At 53.3% G+C, this 18424-nt stretch overlaps 1 long non-coding RNA gene across 2 annotated transcripts; it reads left to right on the top strand.

Moving 5' to 3' along the window:
• The first annotated feature begins 134 nt into the window (after window positions 1-134).
• Window positions 135-5812, top strand: LOC120240707. 2 transcript variants are annotated; one of them, XR_005530700.1, is made up of 3 exons: window positions 135-546; window positions 4279-4574; window positions 5635-5812. It is a non-coding gene; the product is annotated as an uncharacterized LOC120240707 (long non-coding RNA). The 2 variants fall into 2 exon arrangements; XR_005530701.1 differs by lacking the exon at window positions 135-546 and adding an exon at window positions 3451-4086.
• The last annotated feature ends 12612 nt before the right edge of the window (window positions 5813-18424 follow it).

Raw genomic sequence — 18424 nt, 5'->3', positions numbered from 1 at the left:
GCAGGCTCCTTGAAGCGCGACACCAGATATCAGCGCCGGGCTCGCAGAGCAGGCCGCCTCCTCCGCGTGGGCAGAGCAAGGCCCGCCCCCCCATCGGGGTCGTGACCAGAGCCAGGACAGGCTGTGCGGCCCGTCTGCTGAAGAGGCCCTGTCTCCTGCCCGGGACACTGTTCTGTTTCCTCCAACCGCCTTTGCAGGCAGGCCGATTCCCTCTCACAGCAGGGGCTACGTGACAAAGAAAGGCCACCTCTCTGTGACGCGTGTGGGTGCTGCGTCCTCTCTGCGGGGGCAGGCGGAAACCCCCACTCTTCATCCCAGGGCTGGAGGGCGACAGTGCCCGAGAAGGACCATCCCAGCCGCATCCGGGTGAGAACACTCGTGGAAGAAACTGCACAGACAGAGGACCCGTGACCATCTAAATGGAGGGACTGCTTCCCGCGGAAGTGGTAATAAGCTGAAACTCCAGGTCATCCCCAAATTTTCTAGAAAGCTTGCTTCAGAGACTGTGGGTTGAGACCTGGAATCTTGCACGCAGCTGGGAAACTGGTGAGTATTTTGTGGGTCAGAAATGCTTTTTCTAACCAGACGGGCAAAACTTCTTAGGGGATCGTGACAATTGAATCGCCACTTTATCTTATTGTTTCTGCTGTTTTTGGTAGTAAGTGTTTTGGGGAATTGTCTGCAAAGTTTCCTCCAGCTCCAAGCTGGGCTCCAGACAGACTGTCACCCTGCCACCCACCCTTCCCTCGAGTGGGAGTCTTGTCACCTAAACACCGCAGACACAGGCAAAACACTGACAATCGTGCACGGTAACGGTGAGTAAGGCTGTCATCCAGGATGCGTGCAAAGGCCAGCGCCTCTGGTCCTTTCCCAAGCTTCAGATGGACGTCTGTGCATAAGCCTGCACACGTGATGTGAGGAAGCCATGCTGGCCCGTGTCGCTGTCACCCTGCAGGCCTGCCACACGGTCAGGTGAAGGGGGAGGCCGGCCCCTGTCAACAGCCCAGAAGGAGAGATGTGCCCCCATGAGTGGTCTGACATAAGTGTCCCCATAAGATGTGCCCCTCAAACCTCCATGTCTGAGGGAGTCAGGCCAGCATCACCTCTAACGTCCGTCCTTCTGTGTGGATCATGGACAAGAGACGTGTGGTATCCTTGGTTAACCTTGACCCAAGCACCTGAGGCCATATAAGCAAATGAGGAGCTAATGAAACCCCAGTTGTCCTCTGTCCCCTGTGCCGGGAATCTGCACGTGCTTACGGGGTCAGATACAAATGGGTCATTGTCACCAAATCCAGAAGCTGATTTTTTTTTAAATTTTTTCCATTTATTTATTTTTGAGAGACAGAGCACAAGTGAGGGAGGGGCAGAGAGAGAGGGAGACACAGAATCCGAAGCAGCTCCAGGCTCTGAGCTGTCAGCACAGAGCCTGAAGCAGGACTCGAACCTATGAACCACGAGATCATGACCTGAGCCGAAGTAGTATGCTTAACCAACTGAGCCCCTCCGGCGCCCCTTAAAGCATTAATCTTTAGCAGGTTGGAACTTCAGGTCTTTAACACCCACATAGATTCTATGCAAACCTACCCTCCAACTTTGAGAAGGAGCCATAGAAAACACCTTCCCTTTTCTCTCCAGGTCCTGATCCTGACTGGTACCCAGCTGATATTTTATCTACATAAAGTAGCCTAATGTAACTTTTTAAAAAATGTTTTATTTATTTCTAGGAGAGAGAGAGAGACAGCGTGAGCAGGGGAGGGTCAGAGAGAGAGGGAGTCACAGACTGAAACAGGCTCCAGGCTCCGAGCTGGCCGTCAGCACAGAGCCCGACACGGGGCTCGAACCCACGAACCGCGAGATCATGACCTAAGCAAAAGTCGGACGCTCAACCGACTAAGCCACCCAGGTGCCCCCTAATGTAACTTTTAAAAACAGATTCCTACCTCTCTGGTAAGAAATTATTACCAGTCCCTTCTGGTAAGAAATGATGGCCCAGGAGAGGAATTCACACTTAAATTTACCTTTAATATTTCGTAAGTTTCTGTATACTTAAACATTTCAGGAATCATTTTTTAAAAATCTTTTTTAATTGTTTCTGGGATAGTTATTGATATTTTATATTGTGTCTTTCTTTCATACCTCACAAGTTTCTTCTCGGTCTCTCCCACCTGTCAAGATGTCACATTGTTTTGTTTTGTTTTTTATTTAAAGATAAAAACACACAAACAATTAAAAAGCACCAAAAAGCCATCCAACTCCAGGTTAGTGGGAAATCAGAGGAGGTATCACAGAGTTAAGTGTGTTTGTCTTATGATGGAACACCTTGGAATCTTAAGAAAGTCGATGTGTTTTTTTAAGTGTCAACAACTGCACACTAGGAAATGTAAGGTTTTAGCCAACTTACCAAGTTTACAAAGTAACGTATCTATAACACCAGACTGAGAATCTTGATTTTAACACCTTTTGAGTTTATGACCTTTCCAGATGATTTCCAGAAAGGCACTGAGCAGGGGTCTCCTCTTAGGCAAAATTACAACCTACATTCTCTGGATGTAGGATGCTTCCCTCCCTCCTGACCCCCTGCCTCCCCGGCTCCCCCAGATGCCTCAACCTGCTGGGCTCTGAGTCCCACCAATTTCTGATTTCTCCACGGTCCCAGATAACCCAAGGTGTCACCTTTTCTGCCCGTAAGGCAAAGCCCTCAGGGTGGACCACACTCACCAGGAGATGGGAATGAAGTCAGTTAACCTAATTCATCAGCTATGGCCGACACTCTAGATTCTGGTCCAAGCGACAAGTGAAGGGTTGGGTGTTTCCGGGCTTAACTGAGTCCGACGGGCAGACCGTGCTGAGACATTTCATCATCAGGAGAAAAGGTTGTCTGGACCCCTTACGTATTCTAGGTGACCTCCTCCCGCACCACATAAAGTCTGAATGCTGAGGTGGCCTCAGCGCTTGTAAAGGAGGGTCCCCACTCAACCAGGGCCGTGTCTACCACTGGGGTGGCGATGCGCTCGGTACCGTCCTCCCCCCGCCCCCCCAGCTGGACCAGAAGCAATTTACGCTGCCAACAGTTCAAGACCACATAGACATTCCCCTCATTCTTTTTTTTTTTAATATATTTTATTTAAAAAATTTTAATGTTTTATCTGTTTCTGAGAGAGACAAAGAGAGAGACAGCGTGAGCAGGGGAGGGGCAGAGAGAGAGGGGGACACAGAATCCGAAACAGGCTCCAGGCTCAGCACAGAGCCCGATGCGGGGCTCGAACCCATGAACTGCAAGATCATGACCCGAGCCGAAGTCGGACGCTTAACCGACTGAGCCCCCAGGCGCCCCTACTCCCCTCTTTCTGATTCTCATATTCCCAGGTCATCTTTCTTCTCTTCAGTTATAGGATTTCTCAGTGAATAAAAATGACATTAACACATGTTCCTTTAGCTCCTGTTCTCAGTGTCTTCAGTAAGCAAGAAATTTCTAGTTGTCTTCAGAGGAAATAGAGAAGAAACACGAGCCATTTCTCTCCGCTTTATGTGGGCTTTGGGGGTCCTTGACCAGGAGCAAAGGGTTATTTGTGCAGCCTTGACTGTGACTCACCAGCCCACATGCCAATGTGAAATTATGTGTCTTTGTTGAGTCCCTGAGGTTCCCAGGGCAGAGAGGTGGGAAGGAAGGGGGGGTGGATCACCCTTAGAAGCCGGAGGACATCTGTGGGCCACCCCAGAGAAGTGAGGGCACATGAAGGCTGGGAGACGCCTGGATCCTTCCAGGGCCGGAAGAAAACAGCCCGTCCCGGGCTCTGACTCAGCAATGGTCACACGGTCCGCGGCCCCGGGGCATGGCCAGGGCTGCTGACCTCGGGACCCTCAGACCTCAAGGCAGGCAGTACCCACCCCAGGGTCCCGTAAGTCACCTAGATGCGGGGACAGGGTTGCCGAGGGAGCACTGCTCTGCCCGCTGACCTCAGCTGGCTGGAGTCCGGACATGACTCTTGACTGGAAGCGTTCTTCCCTGCACTTCATGCCATGGGCCAGACTTGGCAATGGCAGAGGAGCCCAGCCCTGTGGAAGTTCTGGTTTCCATTCTAGGTAAGAGTCAGTGAAGATCAGGTGTCAGAGCGGAGGGCCCAAGGCCAAAAGTGTGTCATCCTAGGACAGATGCAGACACGTGTGCCCCCAAGTATGAGCCAGGGGCTGTGCGGGAGGAGAAGACACAGACAGGTGTGTCAGAAGCCAAAAGGTTCACACGGATGTAAGACTGTGATGTTGTCTTCCGATCAGGTCAATGCACCGAGACCTCAGTGGCAGACGACCGGGAGACATGCGAGTCGTGGCCGGAGAGGGACCAGAGCGGGCAGTTTAGCCCCCAGAGTGGCTGGAGACGGAGCAGGAAGCACACCGATGTGCAGAGCTGGCAGGGAGCCTGACCTGCCTTCCAGGGACTTCCAGAGGGCGGGCTCTGGAGCAGCTTAGAGACCAGGCACGGCCACCCCCCGGGCCACCTTCGAGCCCTCCCCAGGGACCCCACTGAGCAGCTGTCCTGTGGAGCCTTCCTGCAGCCCCATCGGTCAGACCAGGTACGCAGGGGACAGGCATGCGCCATCCCAGGTGGGGGACCCCCGCCCAGGCTGGGGGAGGGGCTCCACAAAGGCTGGGCGGCTCCTAGCGCACGGCCAGGGCCGGACGCCGAGCTCTCCCCACAGACAGTCCATGCTCTACACGTGCCCCGCAGCAGCCACGGGGGAGAGAGGTGAGATCGAGCTGCTGCACCTTGTGGCCCGGAAGTGCCACCGACAGGTGGCTGAGTGTCTGGGTGGGGCCTGGGCTTTTCCACCTTTCCCGCGGGCGCCTGTCCTCCAGCCCCACTCTGGCGGGTTCCGGGAACAAACCCAGAGAAGGCAACGGAGGGCCTCCCAGCCGCACGGGGGAGTGTCGGTTCACTAGCCTCCTACAAACCCCGGGCAGCGGGCAAGTCATTTAGCCTTGACCTTGACACTGTTCCCAAGGGCACGATGGCCTTGCTCCCCCAGTGTGAATGCCCTGCCCCCCACCCATCTGTCCTGGGACCACAGGGGGAGATGCTAGCGGCCAGGACTCCCCTCCAGACCAGACGAGCAAGGGGCGGTGGGGGTCTCCGTGGAGGGCGTCAGGGGCTTGCCGGCTGGGCTCCCTCAGGGAGTGGCCCTGACAAGTACGAAGTCCTGCTACCCACCTGGCCAGGGCTCTGAAGTGGGGGGGGGGGGGGTTCAGGCCCATCCAGAGCTCAGAATGCAGGGGCCCGGCGGACCCCCACGGTGGGCTGCACCTCGAGGTTGGAGGGAGTGAGCCCAGAGGTAGGGGAGGGATGTCCTCAGCCTCAGAGGCTGCAGGAGGTGCTGTGGGCTAAGCCCGTGAGGACCACGCCACATCCTGGTAGCACCTCCCGTACACCCTCCCCAGAGACCGTGGCTAGAATATTCTCAGCAATTCTGAGCACGAAACTTTGTTTCTGAACACTTGCTTTTCTTTGCACTTCTCCCCCCAGTGCCTCAGGATGTCCCCATAAAAGAACGGGCAGTGGCAGAGGTGACTAGTCTCCCGCTCCGCTGGCCACTGGCCAGGATTTTCCTGTACACCCTGTCTCCTTCCTCTCTACAGCCCAGTGCACACCAGGCACTTCCAGTCCCACAGCAAAGGCGAGGTCGGGGTTCGCTGGGACTGTGCTGCCACGGGCTTCCTCCTTCCCTGCTGGTCCACGTGCTCGGGCACCACAGAGCCTGAGAAGCCTCAGGGCAGGGGCGCCTGGCGGGGGCAGCCGGTGAAGCGCCCCACTTCAGCTCAGGTCACCATCTCACAGTTCGCAGGTTCGAGCCCCGCGTCGGGCTCTGTGCTGGCAGCTCGGAGCCTGGGGCCTGTTTCAGAGTCTGTGTCTCCCTCTGTCTCTGCCCCTCCCCTGCCGTGCTCTGTCTCTCAAAAATAAATAATAAATATTAAAAAAAAAAAAAAAAGAAGAGGCCTCAGTGTAGAATCTGGGTCTGGCTTCCCACCACCTTCCAGTGAGGGCGTCCTCACTGCTTACTGGGCGGGGAGGGGACTCTGCACTGTGACACTGGGTGCTTCGGCAGACACACCTGGAGCAGAGAGCCCCTGGGGCTCCTGCTCAGGACAGCGGGACGGGGGGGGGGGGACAGGAGAGGAGAGGGAAGGGGATAGGAAGGAGGGAGGGGAGGTGAAAGAGGAGGAGGGAGGGGGAGGGGAGGAAGGAGAAGGGCAGGGCAGGGAAAGGAGAAGAAGGGGGGAAGGGAGAGGAAGGGGGAGGGGAAGGAAGGGGGAGGGGGAAGGTAAGAAGATGGAGGAGAGGTGAGGAAGGGGAGGGGAAGGGAGGGGAAGGGTGGAAGGGGGAGGGGGAGAGTCTCCTCAGGTCGGGGAAGGAATGAACTGGAAGAAGGACAGGTAGGGCCAGGCGGGGAGCCCTCACCCCAAGGTAACTTCTTAACGACAAAGACTCCTTGATGACCCCAAGGAATGAAAGCCTTCAAGTTCCCTCAAAAGAAAAAAAAACAAAACAAAACCCAACTCTTTCGAATACTCACTTGAGGTATGAAATTGCCGCCCTCGTAGGTCAAATACGTGCATTGAGCTAACACAGGTCCACCCCACTGTCTAGACAGGCTACTCTCTCACGAGGGGAATTTTCTTCTACTGAAAAGTGGCCTCCCCCCCATCAGGGAGAATAGCAATCCTGTTACATGCCTCAACCCATCTGCCCAACTTAAAATGGCTTTCCCTCTTTTTCCCACCTGTCCGCAGCCTTTACCTTCCAAGCTGGCGTTCTGGTGAGGGGGCTTTGGCCAGGAGCCCGCTGTACCACGCCCCGGCACTGGGGCCCACTGATCAAATCTTTTCTTTCCGAGGGATGCTGGTCTATTCGCTTCCAAGTGTCCCCCACTGCATTCATTGGGTGAAGCTCTGGCCACTCACAGGTGGGCACGTCAGCTCTCCGGCACCTTCCCAGCTGCTGGAAGAACGGGGGAAGCCCTTTGGTCTTGACCGTGAATGGATGCTCATCCACATGACGATGTAGCCCTTCCTACCCACACTGATCGTTCTCAGCATCATTTCAAATTGATCCCATGTGAACACCAGCCTGCATCCCAGACGGGTCCCCGAGAGAATCATGCCACCATCATGGGTGTCCCAGGTCCAGGGTTAGACATGGGACTCTGGTCTGCTCAGTCCTCAGGGGCACACTGCCTTCTAGAAGTTTCAAGGGCAGGAAGGGGTAGAGGGGTGTGGAAACTCAACTTTCACAGGAAGACCTAAACATTCTCCACAGCGTCAGAGCAATGAAAACTCCGAAGAAGGAAACGGAAGGCCCGGAGAAGTAGAATGCTGTAAGGGAGGAGACTTCCGTGTTTACTCGGAATGTAGCTAACAGGCTCTAGGCTGGTATTCGTGTAGTGATGTATGGCCACAGAGTTAAAATGGTATATTGTCTTCCTGGGGAACCTTTCCTTTTTATTTATTATTTTTCCTTCTCTGTTTTTAAACATTCCTTCACATGCTGCATCATAAATTACGTGGTTCTGTGTTTAACGTTTCGCCCAAGGGTTTCATTTGAAAATGCAAGGAAACATTTGCTGCCAGAAGTTACTTTAGAAAAACCATTCGATTTCATTGTTTCTCATTGCCATGTAGTATTCCATGGTATAGATAAACCAATAAGTCAGGCAGAGAAGGACAAATACCATATGTTTGCACGTATAGGAGGATTAGGAGGAACTTGACGGAGGACCAAGGGGGAGAAGAAGGGCGGAAATGGTGGGGGAAAGGGAGAGAGGCAAACCATGAGAGACTCTTGAATGCTGACAAAAACTGAGGACTGATGGATGTGGGGGGGAGGGGGGGATGGGCATGAAGGAGGGCACTTTGGGGATGAGCACTGAGTGTTATGTAGAAACTAATTTGACAATAAACTATTTGTAAAAAAATAAAAAAAATAAAAAAATAAAAATAAAATAAAATTACTTCAAAGAGAAAAAAAAATAAATAAATAATTAAAGTTAAAAAAAAATTGCATAATAGAGAAAAAAAAAAAAAGAAAAACCATTCGATCCTGGTTACCCCACTCGTTGTGAATAATGTCGAAGGCAGGGAGTCCTGAGGTCCCTCTGGTCACCCCACCGATGTGGGCCTGGTTCATGTCCCTCTTTAAAAACAGGGCAGCGCCAGTAACTCTGACTGTAAGTTGATCGGAGAACATCGGAGCTGCCGACTTCATTTTGCCCATGAACTACATACAGCACATGGCCTTTAGCCACTGTAATTGCAGGGTTCACGTAACATCATCACACAATTTACGACCTCACCGAAACCCTTTAGGGGAAATAGCTTTTCACTTCAAAATCATACCATCCCATTTCCTGTAGTTACTGAAGCCCACATTAATGGAACACACCTTTTGGTCTAAATGAACTTAAGAAGAAATGATGACTATAAACTAGGGTATTTTATGATTTTTTTGACCCTAGTTTTTCTTTAAATACTATAATTCAGGGTTTTTTTTTTACATACTATTTTTACACTTTTTGATTGAACTATAATTCACATATCACAAAACCTCCCCTTTAAAGTGTACAATTCAGTAGTTGTTAGCATATTCACAAGATGGCACAACTATCATCGCTAATGCCAGAACATTTCCATCAGCCCAAAAGAAATCTTGTACCCATGGGTAGTCATTCCTCAGCGTCCCTTTCCCATTTCCCAGTTCAGAAGCCCATTTCCAGGCAGTTCTGAGAGCCTGCGAATGCCCTTTAGTTTCTAAGCCAGTTTGGGTTGATGTCAACTTGACTAAACCAAACTACAGTCTCCAGTGACTCAATTGCTAAGCTAGGTGCTGACACAAGAGGTTGTGTGGATGTGATTAAGAGCCCCAACTGGCTAGCCTGAGGTTAATCACAAGGGAGATGAACCGAGTGGATCTGGCCTAATCAGATGACCCCTTTGAGAAGGGCTCAGACCCTCCTCGGAGTCACAGGCTTCAAAAGCCCCTTGCTCTCTGTTCTAGCCCGTTCTTGATCCTGCCTTCGTGACCCTGTCTTGGACTTGGGAGTGGCTTATCCAGCCCCGACGATCACATAAAGCAATTCCTAGCAATAAATCCCTGAATATGGACGCGTGCACATGTTTCCATGAATATTTTCTTCCTGCTTCCTGGGCTGGATCCTGACGGATGCACGAGTTATCTTTTAGTTACTACCAGGCACACTCTGTCTGGACCAACAACACCGTACAGCCCTCCTTGTCCTCAAGGACAAGGAGACACACAGACACTTGGCCTTGGGCCAGCCCCATCACGTCCTCTCTGTGCAGCATCCATGCCTCTGGGATCCTCAGGCCACTGTTGCTTGAAGACACTGCCTACACCCTCTCTCAACCTCAGTCTCAGCCCATGGGGGAACGAAGAAGGGGTCTTTGAGGGCCACGTGGCTGGGACCCTGCCTTAGTGCTTAAAGACACCTCACAGCAGGACAGGACACACAGTGGAGTTCAGACCCCGAGAATCAGCCCTGTTCTGGAGCTCCGTGTCTCCCCAGCAGCCACCTCAAAGGGACACTGACCAGGCTGGTAACCAGAAACAAGGCAGTGGTCAGCTCAGCTTCCCCGACATGGATCCTTACATATCTGGTGAGTTACCAAGTGTTTCTACTCCACTCGAGAAGTCACCGCTAAGAACATTCCTGGCTGATGTGTCTGTTTTACTGAGCCTGCAATGAACAGTCAACGTGCAGGATGGGCGCTGGCCATGTTCCAGCCTGAGACCAGCCCCCCCACCCTCTCCGGACGTCGGAAGTTGGACAGTTAAGACTCGGAAACCCAACACCACTGTGCTGCCTCACCTCCCCGGGACCTATGTGAGTTCACCTCTTCTCTTACGTTGTCCTGACCCTTTGACCCTCCCTGCTTCCGCGTGTTCCTTTTCATGCAGGTTGGATCCATGGCCAGTACGTTCAACGCTGCCCCTCCCCTGTCTCATTGTCCAGCAAAATCCCTACTCCAGAAGAACCCCAAGTCTGCTTCCTCTGGATCAGTGCAGGGCGTCGAGGAGGGCTGATGTAAAGATGTGACCGGAACTTGGCATGTGATGTGATGACAGCCTAAAACAGTTTCAGGACCCAGCAGCACTCAACGCTGGTGTCTCATGACTACTGGCTTGTCCACAGTCTGCAAACCCGACTTTTGTTCCATCCTTCTCACACCCACGCTCCCATCCGTTAGATGACCTGGGACCATCCGCTTCCCAGGTCCATCCCCATCAGTCAGAGGAGAGAGTGCAGCTCCTACTCCAGTCTCACCATGCGGGTCCCACCTGCTGCATTCCACCTGCCAGGGGCTCAGTAACAGCTGTTCCCGCCTCCTGGGACAGGTGTCTCCCCCTGAGAGTGAGGGATGCCTCGTGCTGAGAGTGGGGGGTCCTCGAGCTCTTTCGCAAACACCAGCAGGGAGCCCTACTGCCGTCGCATGTGTCCTCCAGCCGGCTACACGCTGCCCCCTCCACGTTACCGTGACCTCCCCGAGATATGTCTAAGCTAGCTGTCCATGTCCTCACTCTCTGTGCTTCATTTGACCCACAATAGTCTCGCTTCTGTCCCCTCCCTCTGCAGACTCAGCTCCTGTTCCTCAGTTTAATGGAGATTTCAAGTCTTCATCTCCCTGGACCTCCTAGGGGGCCACCCTCCTTCCCTCCCCCGCTGGTGGTGTCAAGGCCATCGCCTCCCCTGTCTTCTGTCTGCACTCGGTGCTGCTGCTCTAATCTAGACCTCTCCTCTGGACGCCAGCACCCCCCCCCACCTGGACCTCCCCTGCCATGTCTCAAAGACACCGCAGGTCCAAGGAGACCAAGCCCAGGTCCACCCTCAATGATCGTTCTCTGCTGGTGTCACCTATCTACTTGGATAAGTCTAGACCTTCTCCATAACCTCCATCCCCACACTGAATCCTGCACTGAAGTCTACACTCTATGAACATCTCAGCTCCGTCTACTTCCCACCCCGCCTGTATCAGCCTGGTCCAGGCTCTGTCATCTCCCTTCTAGACTCTTCCAAGCCCCACCCTCCAAGCTGCACCCAGAGGAGGTTTTCCCAGGTGGAATTCTGATCCCCTTCTGACCATCCTGGTGGCAAAAAGCCCCCAGGGGCTTCTCTTTCTTTTGAGGCTCAGGATTAAACCCCGAAGCATGGCCGAAATGCACTTATACAAGGTCTCAGGTCAAGCGGCCACATTTTCTCCGGCCTCCTGTCACATCACCATGCCCTGTGCCTGTGCCCCGGCCACATGGTCCCTGCCGGCTCTGCATGCGCCATCCCACATGCCACCAGCGGGAATCTGCGTGTGCCTTTGAAGAGCCTGAAATTAAGGCCTCCAGTAAGAGCAACCTCGGGCTGCATGTAGCCCCAGTTCCAAGAAAAGCCTCAGCTGAAGCCACCCTCGGACCCCCCCTCGGATCAGCCAATCAAAAGAAACGTGTAACATTCCTGTGGTCTGAGTCAGGGCTGGGATCTGCAGGTAGTTACTCTGTACAAACTAGTCAATCACTCACCTCTTGCCTAATCCCCACTTTGGCCCTTTGAGCTCACCTCATAATTGGTCATTTTCAAAGGATTCTCAAAGCTCATGATTGGGTCCCGCCAAAAGTAACGGACGCCTCACAGACACTGAATGGTCAAAACTGTTACCATGGGTGCTGTACAATTGTGATTGGTGTCTGTGTGATGATGCTATACGTACAACGTGTGCACCGTAACACCCCCGTCCCCGACCCCATAAAAACCCTGCTCGCTATTGTTCCGGGCTTCGCCTTGTTGCCGCTGCGCCCGTAGACGGGTGAGTGCCTGCTTGAGCTTGTAATAAAGACCGTTTTGTACTTGCATCGGTGTCGGCTCCTTGGAGGTCTCAGGGGACTTGCGATTTAGGCACAACACCTTTCCTCTGCCTGTAACCTCCGCCCTTTCTCTATCCTTCCTTCAGGTTTCCCCAGGCACCCCTTCCTCCGAGAAGCCTTTCTGGACTCGCCCCACCTCAGCTCCGCCAATCACTCCACCCTCGACACGCTCACTGGCCAGATGCGGAGTCACACCTGGCTCTGCCCAAGGACCAGCTCTTAGCTGACGCGCAGCTCCCGGCTCGGCGCAAGCCCGGGGGGGCGTGCTCCCTAAACATCTGTCCGAGGAACGAACCGGTTAATACAAACGATTAACGCGACCTGGTTATAAGCGACAGAGAAATGGTCACAAAAGAGACTCCAAGTAAGTTATGATGTTTCGCCTGTTCAGCGAATGGAGCAAAGCCTCACATTTGAATGGGATAAAGAGATACCGTGTTTATGCTCAGAGTATCAGCGTCCCGGCTCCACGAAGTAAGGGTTCCGTAAACCCTTCAGAGATACACAATTATTAGCTGCGCACACTCGTGTTAGCACTAGCAGGTGACAGGGGTCTCTGTCCCATGTGGGCTAGGACAGTGCGAGCCCCAGGCCACGCGGTGCACGTGGTGGAATGTCATGGTGGGAAGTAAAGGGGAGAGGGTGTGAAGGGAAGGGTCGGCTAGACGCTGGGAGACTTGGTTCTAGAAGGTGCTGTGTCACGTGCGCACAGGGGTCCGTGACACACGGGCTCGGAGCCCCCGTCCCCCTCTCGCGAGCTGCTCGGCGGGAGGCCAAGATGAACCTGGGGTGCGCACTAAGGCCGGGCGTTGCGAAGGCGCGGGCTGCGAGGTGCAGGTGAGCCGATGGGAGGGGACGGAGTCCCAGGAGAGAGCGCGGCAGATGACGGCGGGAGCATCTGGTAACAAGGGGTGGTCACTCTGTTCTTTACGCCACCACCCAGTCCAGTGAGTCAGCAAACGCTTAGGAAGCATCCACTTAGGACCCGGTCCCGAGGTCCTGGGATATAAAAGTGACAATGAGCAAATCACTGCCTTCAAGGGCCTCACGCCTCCAGGGGCCACATGCAATCATCCAGTGAATTGGATCCTGCTGGTGGGCGGAAGCCCAGGACTGAGCCCAGAAGCCGCAGGAAGTAAAAACAAATAGGATAACACAATGAGACACCACTTCACACCCACCAAGACGGCGATTACTTTTTTAAAAAGAAAGAAAAGAGAAAACGTTGGCGTTGGCTGGAGAAGTGGTTCTGGAAGGGCCCTGGGAAATGCTGCGGCGGGTCTTGAAGAAACTAAACCTAAAATTACACGTGATGTGGCCTGGCCGTTCCACCGCTGCTGAAACAGCCCAGAGGGCCCGGAACAAGAAGGCAATTCACGTCACCGCGGGTCTGATATCTGGTTCAGAAAACAGTGGAGAATTAGCACCGCTCTTTTCCCCTAAGTCAAGGTTAAAAAAGGAGCCCAAGGCATTCAGAAGTAAGTTACCGAGTTGAGTAAAAATCTATGAATTTGCCCTTGAAAGTTTGGTTCTCTTTTTTCAGCTTCCTGCTGTAGGAATATTCATTCCCTCATGTGGTGACTGTTTATGAAGTTTGTGCTAAGTGGTCAGCATCGCCCTGGGACAGAAGGAAAAGATACAGCCTTGTCTGCAGTCAGCCTGCAAGCTCCCAGCCACAAGGCTGCCCATACTCCTCCTCCCCTGCAGAGCAGAGGGAGAGCAGCCTTGCACACGGCCCGATGCAGGAAGGGGGTCTCTGAAGGAAGGAACAGCATGGGCAAAGTTCTGCAGAACACGATGAACGCAAGAAAGCACTGGCACCGGGACCCCCAAATTCCCCCCAAAATCCCACAAAACGGGATTTTACATTCCACGTCTGGCTCGCCTCTTCCGCCTTCTCGGGCCACCTGTCCTGTGAATTACGTTTCCGTCACACACCAAAGCTCACCTGCTCCCTGTTATTTCTGTGTCATTGACCCTGCCATTGGTCAGGCCTGAGGAAATTCCTTCAGCCCTTGCCCCCTCTTCTGCGTGGTAAAGTTCACTTGCCTTTCAAGACCTGTTATTTGCAAACAAGAACCCTGGACATCCGTGGCTGTCTGTGGGTTTCCCAGGCTCCTAAACGTTCCCAAGTTTGGCCAGAGATTCAGTGAAAAGAACACTGCTCAGAAGTCCTGAAGCTCTCCTTTCACACACTCTACGATTGACTTGCTAATGTGGCCTTGAATGAGTCATTAGGACACCTACCTTCCCCACAGGATGCCATTGGGATTAATGAGTTAATAGTCACAGTCCTTTGTGCATTCAATAGTGCCTTTGGGCAAGGAGCTCAAGGAATGATAACGGGCAGAGCTGCACAATAAATTATGAAGAGATTCCTTAGGAAGCATCCCATTTGTATCAACCTTGAAATGAGAAATTGATGACAATGGCCACTTTTCCCTTCCAGAGGTGGTCAAGACTTTCTGAGTCTAAGAAATTGAGAGACGAGAAGACACATAAAAATGTAAATGAGGTTTATTTTCTCCCAACCCAATTTTCAGTAGGTTGGCGAACCACAGAGGACCTCTCCTACTTCCGCCCACGTCCAGTGCCCAGTCTGTGCGGCTCTGCGATTCTGGAAGCGGGGCGGGCTCTCCTGCCTACGTGCAAATGTGAGTCCAGGTGAGTCCTCAGCCCCGGCTCCTCTGAGCTCCTCCCTGCTCTCCTTCCCCTCCTCCTCCCCGCCCTCCTCTTCCTCCCCCTCTGCCTCCCCGGGGCACCCATCCTGGGTGCCTCTCATCAGACTGGGCGCCCTGGAGCGGTCGCTGATGTCTGTGGACCCACCTTCCCCCAAGAAGGGAGCATTGGAGGGCATGGGTGTTTTCTTCTGCTTGGCAGGGATTTCCTTTGGGGTCATCGTAGAGCTGATCCTCCCCCCGCCCCCCGAACGCTACTTACTTACCCTTCTCAGCTGGGACTTCCAGTCATTAACACATAAGGAAAAGCAGATGCCCACTAAGCACCGCCGTGGACGTGACTGACCCAGACGACGGTGTGACTTCCTCCCCACCTGCACATCCTCACAAGTTACCGGCTGGGAGCCGGACGTAGGAGGTCCGGGCCCGCGGGCACGCAGCAAACGTCCAGCACATTCTACAACAGCGTGCTCTTGCGACCGGTGTTCCCCGTCCCTACCAGGAGGAGCTTGATTCACTCTTATTTTCGGTCCACTGTGTTTTGTTTTGTTTTGTTTTGTTTTGTTTTGTTTTGTTTTACAAAAAAGCAGAAGAAATATACTAACAAATAATGTGCATTATAAAAGACGCACTAAAATCAGAAATTCAACACGGGTAATATAAAAATATCTAGAAATATTGTCCCATTTTCTTTTCACTCCCCAGGGAGGGTCCTTGAACCCGCCTGGTGGGAGAGCTTTCCACTTTGGACACCGCCCTTCCAAAACTTAACTGGAGGAGAATCCGCCTATGCTCTTCTTCGTAGGGAATTCAAATTTCAGTTACATTTGACTCTTTCAAAAACCATGCTTTATTCACTTTTGTCGGGTTGGTATCTCAGCACGGTCCTTTGCAAACAGTAGGTGTCAGTCAATGAATTTAATTCAAGGACTTGGAATGGCTGCTTTTCTAAATCACTTCTGGGTCTCAGCGTCCTTCTGGATTGTTACCATTGCACGACCCCGTGCTGCCCTGTCTTCTGACTCAGCAGTGGGAATCAGTGCTCTGATTAGAGACCAGAGGGCAGGGCAGGCCCCCCCAGGAGCCTCTGCTGCCCATACCTCCCTGCCCACCACCCCCAGCGTGCTCGGACCAGCCAACATGCTGGCCCAGGCTGGACCATGTTGCCGGCCGACTTCTGAGTGTCCTGGGTGGACCTCAGGCCAGCCTGAGCACCTGCACAATGTCCTCCTTGCTGATCGTGAGCTGAAGGCTCTTAGATTAGCCCTGGCCAGCGGAGGTGGCCCTTCTGTCCTGGGCGTATGAGAGTTTGATGGGAAGGCCTGTACCTCCCGTCCGAATGCGAATGACCGGAGGCGTCCCTCCGTCTGGCAGGGAGGCACCTGCTGGGGCCTGCTTAGGCTCGGGTGTGAGGGAGGAGGCCAGCAGGCACGGATCTGCTATGCGGCGGGCTCTTCTCAGCCCAAGAAAGCTGCAGAGCTCGTGATGGAGAGGAAGTATGCAGTCCACAGCTGCGAGTAAATGACACGGGACTCGCAGGCTGTCATTTCACTCCTTCATGGTCACGGCAGAGCTGGGAACTAGTTCATGTTTGTTCAGGGAAGGTGCAAGTAAGTAGATGCTTCCTTATTTTATTTTATTAGCGTTTATTCATTTTTGAGAGACAGGGAGAGACAGAGCGTAAGCAGGGCAGGGGCAGAGAGAGAGGGAGACACAGAATCCGAAACAGGCTTCAGGCTCTGAGCTGTCAGCACAGAGCCCGACGCGGGGCTCGAACCCGCGGATTGCGAGATCATGACCTGAGCCAAAGTCGGACATTCAACCTACTGAGCCCCCCAGGCGCCCCTCTCCTTGCTTGTTTTTATATGAAAGTAATTAAAACACAAAACCAAAAGTGTTTTAACCATGAATGTGATATAAATTATGCCCAGAGTTCTTCATCTTTGCTGTGATTTTGCTTGCCCTGGGGAGCCATGCAATCTTGTTTCTCCAGTGTTCCTTACTCCCATGTAGCTGCTTTAGAAAAACTTTGCCAAGAAAAAAAAAAAGAGGAAAATATATGCACAATTTGAAAAAGATTTTATGGACGTGCTGAAAAAAGTGAACTCGTGGCATGCAACAATGGTCCTCTCGCCCCTGAAACCACATAGACTTGATGGCTTAAATCTAAACAAAATCTTAGAGCGCTTGTCTTTGATATGTTAAAAACCTGAGAGATAACGTTACCCATTTTTTAAAAATGTTAAAATTGTCACAATCCATCAACCAGACAAAAAGCCAGGTAATTCAGAGCGAGGGATGACAAGCCTGAGCCGTCAAATTTCACCGAGTCTGATGATGTAACTGTATGACTGCCATTAAACGAGCCACTTAGTGCCACCAATGTACCCATTAGAACCCCCGTAATTACCGTTATGAGGGGCTTGGCAGTTAAATCTTTGCATATGCTAAAGAACGTAAGCATTCATATTTAAATCCGACTTGCGAGCAGCCCCAGAGACATCCACCTACCTTAACTCTCTAAGTGGGTTAAAATGAGTAACAGACAGAAGGAAGTTGACTTTGGAAAGTCACCAGGGCCTCCTCTGGGTGAGCACTATGGGACGGCAGCCGCTTCTGGTTTTAACTTCGGTCAAGTTGAAACCACTCCGTAGTTTACTCTGAGCCAAGGACTACACGAAGCACTTTGATCCCTCCTCTTTATTCTTGTCCCCATCTCACATAGCACAGAGAGGTGAAGTGACTTGTCCGTGGGCACACAGCAGGATAGCAGAGGAAGAGGCCAGACCTCTGTGAAGATGGGGGAGGTTGTTGAAATGGAGCCCTGGCACCCATCCAGGTTCTTCTCCGAGGTGGAGAAGGGCAGCGCGTGCACACACCCGGCGTCCCCACTGCACCGGCCCGCGGGAAAGCACACGACGGTCAGGGTGCACCCCCGAGGGGCGCACTGGAAAAGGCATGAGCCCACAGAGGCTTCATGAAACCCCAGCGCCGCGCGAGGCGGGGGCAGTACAAGCTGAAGGAGTTTGGGGCAGGGGGAGATCACCGAGCTCAAGGGTGGCTTGGAAAAGGTGAAGGGGACCCCTAGGAAGTCTGGAAGCCCAGGACAGGGCGTCAGACTGGGATGCGAGGGGCCAAGGAGCAGAGGCTCACATCAGACGAAGCGCACGCACCTACCCAGAGAAGAGCCCGAGAGCACTTCCCTGCGGGGGCGGTGGGGAGGCGGGGGCATCGGGCGCCCCGAGAGGCCGCCCCGAGCTTTCTCCTGGAGCAGCGGGGCCACCGGGGAAGGACTTCGCAGGGGGCTGGACGGTCGAGGGGGCGCTCGGGGAAACCTGTCCTGGCCGTGAGGAGCTCTGCAGGGGAAGAGGTCGCAGCAGGAGAGAGTGAGGGTCTACACCCGCAGGTCAGCACCCCCCCCAGAGGGAAGGTCCCACACCCCCAAAAAGAGAGCACGCTCACAGGAGATGGGGTCCAGGAGGGGACAAGCTGAGTGTAGCTGTAATCTGAACGTGGCCATTCAGCTGGAAAAAACGCCCCTTCGCCCCCTGAGAAATAGGCCTTTTCTACTGGGGACTGGAGGGCTGGAAGAGGCGGGGGTTTGAGCTGTGGAGCCCAAAGTCACTCATCGCACGGTCACGGGCAAGGTCAGAAGACCTCGGAGCACAGACAGGAAGAGAGCATGAAGGAGGCTGGGGGCAGCTGACCCGTCTGAGTTCAGGTGCAAGTTCTGTGAGCAGCACCGGATGGGGGTGGGGGTTTTCTCAGCGAGCTTATCACTAAGAGCTCAGGAGAAGCGGGTTGTATAATATGCAAATTGCTAATC

The sequence above is a fragment of the Hyaena hyaena genome, unplaced genomic scaffold (genome assembly GCF_003009895.1).
Source record: "Hyaena hyaena isolate Hyena2069 unplaced genomic scaffold, ASM300989v1 scaffold_258, whole genome shotgun sequence".
Taxonomy (NCBI): Eukaryota; Metazoa; Chordata; class Mammalia; order Carnivora; family Hyaenidae; genus Hyaena; species Hyaena hyaena.
This window is presented reverse-complemented; position numbering and strand designations above follow the sequence as displayed.